Source organism: Taudactylus pleione, unplaced genomic scaffold (genome assembly GCF_031769625.1).
Source record: "Taudactylus pleione unplaced genomic scaffold, aTauple2 ptg000231l, whole genome shotgun sequence".
Lineage (NCBI taxonomy): Eukaryota > Metazoa > Chordata > Amphibia > Anura > Myobatrachidae > Taudactylus > Taudactylus pleione.
The window spans coordinates 432682-440000 of record NW_028284633.1 but is presented as its reverse complement, the minus strand read 5'-3'; positions in this window follow the sequence as shown (position 1 = coordinate 440000).

The window sequence follows — 7319 nt, the reverse complement described above, 5'->3', positions numbered from 1 at the left end:
GTCCATAGCGCGCATCACATACAGCTGGCGTCTGCCTCACATGATGCTCGCAGGCGGTAACGAGAGACCACACCTCTCACTGCGGAACCCACGGACCTCCTTTTAGTTAAGACCACAACTGAACTTGGGACAAATTGACCCTTTACGAAGATGTCACCAACCCTCATCATCGTTCCAATGTCAACGGTTTCCTCTAGATCAGGGGTGGGGGACCTTTTTTCTGCCGAGGGCCATTTTGATATATATAACATTATTTGCAGGTCTGGGACAGGCCATGCCTCCTCCATGGGACGTCTCACGGGGGGGGGGGGGGGGGAATCGACGGTGATTACAGCAAAGCTCGGAGCAGCCTGAGGAGCTGTAAGGGTGGCTGTGTGACCGTCTGGAGCGTCCGAAGGCGGCACTGCTGCATAGATTCTGGCTGCAGCGTGCCATTCTAGGCGGGTGAGGCTAGCAGAAAAAGCTCCGAGGGCCAGACCAAATAATTCCGGGGGCCTTATATGGCCTGAGGTTCCCCATCCCTGCTCTAGATTATGTATCAGCATCCTATGTTGTGGAACTACAAGTCCCAGCATACCATGACAGTCTGGGGCTTTCGGTTCCACAGCAGCTGGATAACTGGTTGCCTAACCTTGTTTTAGGTGAGTGTGTTTTTCTATTTAAATGTGTTTAATGTATTTGAGGGGTCTATTTTCTAAGCCTACTCTAACGTCTCGGGGAGATTGTATCTAGGACATTGGTTCTCATCTCCAATCCTCAAGTGCCCCCAACAGGTCATGTTTTGGGGGTTTCTGTCGGTGGAAGCAGGTGGGGTAATAACTGGCCCAGCAAAATTATATAAACTGTGCTTGATTAAAATAATCCCTAAAACATGACCTGTTGGTGGTACCGGAGGACTGGGGTTGAGAACCACTGATGCAGAACCATCTTCAGGATCCAGGTGTACAAAGTCCTCGGCTATAGATTGTAAACCAATGACATCCGGCAGCTGGCGGCCAGCTGTGTGTAGATGACGGAATTCGCCCATCGCCCTGAAGGAGAGCCTGAAACGGGAGGCACCAGTTAGATGCTCCATATTACAGTGTATCTAACCACCAATTAAATCTAGTTTAACCATTCCCCCTACAAAACAGACCTTAACTAAAAAAAAAACAGAAAGGTGGATTTAAGTTTGAAAACAATAAAGAGGACACTTTTGACCTTTCAAAGTTAGAGGTGCAAACTTTCTTCTTACCACCAGGGGGCATCCCTGTTTTTATCTGCAACCAATAAATGACCAACATCCCCAATAATTATTCTTCATGTTTTAACCCTTCAGACCATAGCACCCAGCACAGTGACAGCATCCTGGCTCGTATTGTGTAATGATGATCCTTATGTCACACTTTGTAGATATGACATCACTGCGTTCCTGGCTCCTAGTGTGGTGGTAATCAGCGGCATCCATCAGTGTATATTGGATGGGCTCACACGTGTCTGATATTGCCGGCTGTAGGCGAAGGCTCCGTTCTGAGAGAGCCGCTCCCAGCAGCCAGGGCTTCACCCAGTGGTGTAAATGATATTTTGTGTTCAGTGGGACTATAATTGGTGAATGTGCAATATTCAGGCCTTTCCCACTGTCATTGTCTATAATCCCAGAGGTATAACGTGATGATGTTATTGGTATTTTCACAGACTGGACCACTTGTTATAGACACAGGAGACCATACCATAGGATACCGCCCCTCCATCGATCATATACGGCAGGTGGCGCTGCACCCTGTTATTGATCTATGGACGTCGCTGGCGTGCAGGGAGAGCCGGGTTACAGTAGATCTGTTTCCATCAATGTCATTTCTGATCCGGCATCGCACGCGGTAATTGTAAATCGTGTATAGGGCTCGTGTGAGATCCGTGCGGAATCAGCATTAATACTGCATGAAAATATCGCCCAGTCTTGAGCCGTGTTGTACACTGGCGTTATAAAGGGGCAGCACGCTACTAAGTATATAGACTTCTACATAAAGAAGCCGTATTGTCACCGATGCATAACACAGCCCTGTACAGATAACTCCCTACTAGGGATCAGTAGGCATAGGATCTTTTATGGTAATATAATATAATGACTTTAGTATGTGCAGAGTGCCTCAGTAATGCGTCCTGATCACCCGTTGCGTGCGGACGCTCCGTGTAACTCACACATTTATATTGGGCAAGTATTACAGACGTTATAGAGGGAGCTGCTTCTATAACAGGTAGGGAAGGGTTATGCGTACAGCGGATGGGTCTCTGCTGCCTCTCTCAGTGTGTGCGTCTTGGTCACATAAAACAACTGGAAGTCACAAAACTCATTTGCTAGATTACACTGATCAATGTGATGTACAATCATTGTATATCTATGTGCGACTGAGTCTATATATGAAGCGCTACCATGCATCGGCTTTTCCTCGCGCCAAGTTACGATGTCTTTCATCTGCAACCTTGCACAAATAGGTCATTCCATGGCAAATCTTCACAAAAAAAGGAACGCTACGCCCCAACCGTGTCAGATTTTCATTTCATTTGGTAGCATGATAGACGGCATAAAGTCACTTCCATATGTAACATTGTAGCCCTCAGTGATACACGGTGCTCATACTACAGGCCTGCACACAGGACACACTATGTAACATTGTAGCCCTCAGTGATACACGGTGCTCATGCTACAGAGCTGCACACAGGACACAATATGTAACATTGTAGCCCTCAGTGATACACGATGCTCATGCTACAGGACTGCAAACAGGAGAAATATGTAACATTGTAGCCCTCAGTGATACACGGTGCTCATGCTACAGGGCTGCAAACAGGACAAAATATGTAACAATGTAGCCCTCAGTGATACACGGAGCTCATGCTACAGGGCTGCACACAGGACAAAATATGTAACATTGTAGCCCTCAGTGATACACGGTTGTCATGCTACAGAGCTGCACACAGGACACAATATGTAACATTGTAGCCCTCAGTGATACACGATGCTCATGCTACAGAGCTGCACACAGGACACAATATGTAAAATTGTAGCCCTCAGTGATACACGATGCTCATGCTACAGGGCTGCAAACAGGAGAAATATGTAACATTGTAGCCCTCAGTGATACACGGTGCTCATGCTACAGGACTGCAAACAGGACAACATATGTAACAATGTAGCCCTCAGTTTTACACGATGCTCATGCTACAGGGCTGCACACAGGATACAATATGTAACATTGTAGCTCTCAGTGATACATGGTGCTCATGCTACAGGGCTGCAAACAGGACAAAATATGTAACATTGTAGCCCTCAGTGATACACGGTGCTCATGCTACAGGGCTGCAAACAGGAGAAATATGTAACATTGTAGCCCTCAGTGATACACAGTGCTCATGCTACAGGGCTGCAAACAGGAGAAATATGTAACATTGTAGCCCTCAGTGATACACGGTGCTCATGCTACAGGGCTGCAAACAGGAGAAATATGTAACATTGTAGCCCTCAGTGATACACGGTGCTCATGCTACAGGGCTGCAAACAGGACAACATATGTAACATTGTAGCCCTCAGTGATACACGGTGCTCATACTACAGGGCTGCAAACAGGACAAAATATGTAACATTGTAGCCCTCAGTGATACACGGTGCTCATGCTACAGGGCTGCAAACAGGACAAAGTATGTAACATTGTAGCCCTCAGTGATACGCGGTGCTCATGCTACAGGGCTGCAAACAGGACAACATATGTAACATTGTAGCCCGCAGTGATACACAGTGCTCATGCTACAGGGCTGCAAACAGGACACAATATATAACATTGTAGCCCTCAGAGATACACGGTGCTCATGCTACAGGGCTGGAAACAGGACAAAATATGTAACATTGTAGCCCGCAGTGATACACGGTGCTCATGCTACAGGGCTGCAAACAGGACACAATATATAACATTGTAGCCCTCAGAGATACACGGTGCTCATGCTACAGGGCTGCAAACAGGAGAAAACATGTAACATTGTAGCTCTCAGTGATACACGGTGTTCATGCTACAGGGCTGCAAACAGGAGAAAGTATGTAACATTGTAGCCCTCAGTGATACACGGTTCTCATGCTACAGGGCTGCAAACAGGACACAATATGTAACATTGTAGCCCTCAGTGATACACAGTGCTCAAGCTACAGGGCTGCAAACAGGACACAATATGTAACATTGTAGCCCTCAGTGATACACGGTGCTCATGCTACAGGGCTGCAAACAGGACAACATATGTAACATTGTAGCCCTCAGTGATACACAGTGCTCATGCTACAGGGCTGCAAACAGGACAAAATATGTAACATTGTAGCCCTCAGTGATACACGGTGCTCATGCTACAGGGCTGCAAACAGGACACAATCTGTAACATTGTAGCCCTCAGTGATACACGGTGATCATGCTACAGGGCTGCAAACAGGACAAAATATGTAACATTGTAGCCCTCAGTGATACACGGTGTTCATGCTACAGGGCTGCAAACAGGACAAAATATGTAACATTGTAGCCCTCAGTGATAGACAGTGCTCATGCTACAGGGCTGCAAACAGTACAAAATATGTAACATTGTAGCCCTCAGTGATACACGGTGCTCATGCTACAGGGCTGCAAACAGGAGAAATATGTAACATTGTAGCTCTCAGTGATACACGGTGTTCATGCTAAAGGGCTGCACACAGGACAACATATGTAACATTGTAGCCCTCAGTGATACACGGTGCTCATACTACAGGGCAGCAAACAGGAAAACATATGTAACATTGTAGCTCTCAGAGATACACGGTGTTCATGCTACAGGGCTGCACACAGGACAAAGTATGTAACATTGTAGCCCTCAGTGATACGCGGTGCTCATGCTACAGGGCTGCAAACGGGAGAAAATATGTAACATTGTAGCCCTCAGTGATACACGGTGCTCATGCTACAGGGCTGCACACAGGACACAATATGTAACATTGTAACTCTCAGTGATACACGGTGCTCATGCTACAGGGCTGGAAACAGGACAAAATATGTAACATTGTAGCCCTCAGTGATACACGGTGCTCATGCTACAGGGCTGCAGACAGGACAAAGTATGTAACATTGTAGCCCTCAGTGATACGCGGTGCTCATGCTACAGGGCTGCAAACGGGAGAAAATATGTAACATTGTAGCCCTCAGTGATACACGGTGCTCATGCTACAGGGCTGCACACAGGACACAATATGTAACATTGTAACTCTCAGTGATACACGGTGCTCATGCTACAGGGCTGGAAACAGGACAAAATATGTAACATTGTAGCCCTCAGTGATACACAGTGCTCATGCTACAGGGCTGCAAACAGGACACAATATATAACATTGTAGCCCTCAGAGATACACGGTGCTCATGCTACAGGGCTGCAAACAGGAGAAAACATGTAACATTGTAGCTCTCAGTGATACACCGTGTTCATGCTACAGGGCTGCAAACAGGAGAAAGTATGTAACATTGTAGACCTCAGTGATAGACGGTGCTCATGCTACAGGGCTGCAAACAGGACACAATATGTAACATTGTAGCCCTCAGTGATACACAGTGCTCAAGCTACAGGGCTGCAAACAGGACACAATATATAACATTGTAGCCCTCAGTGATACACGATGCTCATGCTACAGGGCTGCAAACAGGACACAATATGTAACATTGTAGCCCTCAGTGATACACGGTGCTCATGCTACAGGGCTGCACACAGGATACAATATGTAACATTGTAGCTCTCAGTGATACACGGTGCTCATGCTACAGGGCTGCAAACAGGACAAAATATGTAACATTGTAGCCCTCAGTGATACACGGTGCTCATGCTACAGGGCTGCAAACAGGAGAAATATGTAACATTGTAGCCCTCAGTGATACACAGTGCTCATGCTACAGGGCTGCAAACAGGAGAAATATGTAACATTGTAGCCCTCAGTGATACACGGTGCTCATGCTACAGGGCTGCAAACAGGAGAAATATGTAACATTGTAGCCCTCAGTGATACACGGTGCTCATGCTACAGGGCTGCAAACAGGACAACATATGTAACATTGTAGCCCTCAGTGATACACGGTGCTCATACTACAGGGCTGCAAACAGGACAAAATATGTAACATTGTAGCCCTCAGTGATACACGGTGCTCATGCTACAGGGCTGCAAACAGGACAAAGTATGTAACATTGTAGCCCGCAGTGATACACAGTGCTCATGCTACAGGGCTGCAAACAGGACACAATATATAACATTGTAGCCCTCAGAGATACACGGTGCTCATGCTACAGGGCTGGAAACAGGACAAAATATGTAACATTGTAGCCCGCAGTGATACACGGTGCTCATGCTACAGGGCTGCAAACAGGACACAATATATAACATTGTAGCCCTCAGAGATACACGGTGCTCATGCTACAGGGCTGCAAACAGGAGAAAACATGTAACATTGTAGCTCTCAGTGATACACGGTGTTCATGCTACAGGGCTGCAAACAGGAGAAAGTATGTAACATTGTAGCCCTCAGTGATACACGGTTCTCATGCTACAGGGCTGCAAACAGGACACAATATGTAACATTGTAGCCCTCAGTGATACACAGTGCTCAAGCTACAGGGCTGCAAACAGGACACAATATATAACATTGTAGCCCTCAGTGATACACGATGCTCATGCTACAGGGCTGCAAACAGGACACAATATGTAACATTGTAGCCCTCAGTGATACACGGTGCTCATGCTACAGGGCTGCAAACAGGACAACATATGTAACATTGTAGCCCTCAGTGATACACAGTGCTCATGCTACAGGGCTGCAAACAGGACAAAATATGTAACATTGTAGCCCTCAGTGATACACGGTGCTCATGCTACAGGGCTGCAAACAGGACACAATCTGTAACATTGTAGCCCTCAGTGATACACGGTGATCATGCTACAGGGCTGCAAACAGGACAAAATATGTAACATTGTAGCCCTCAGTGATACACGGTGTTCATGCTACAGGGCTGCAAACAGGACAAAATATGTAACATTGTAGCCCTCAGTGATAGACAGTGCTCATGCTACAGGGCTGCAAACAGTACAAAATATGTAACATTGTAGCCCTCAGTGATACACGGTGCTCATGCTACAGGGCTGCAAACAGGAGAAATATGTAACATTGTAGCTCTCAGTGATACACGGTGTTCATGCTAAAGGGCTGCACACAGGACAACATATGTAACATTGTAGCCCTCAGTGATACACGGTGCTCATACTACAGGGCAGCAAACAGGAAAACATATGTAAC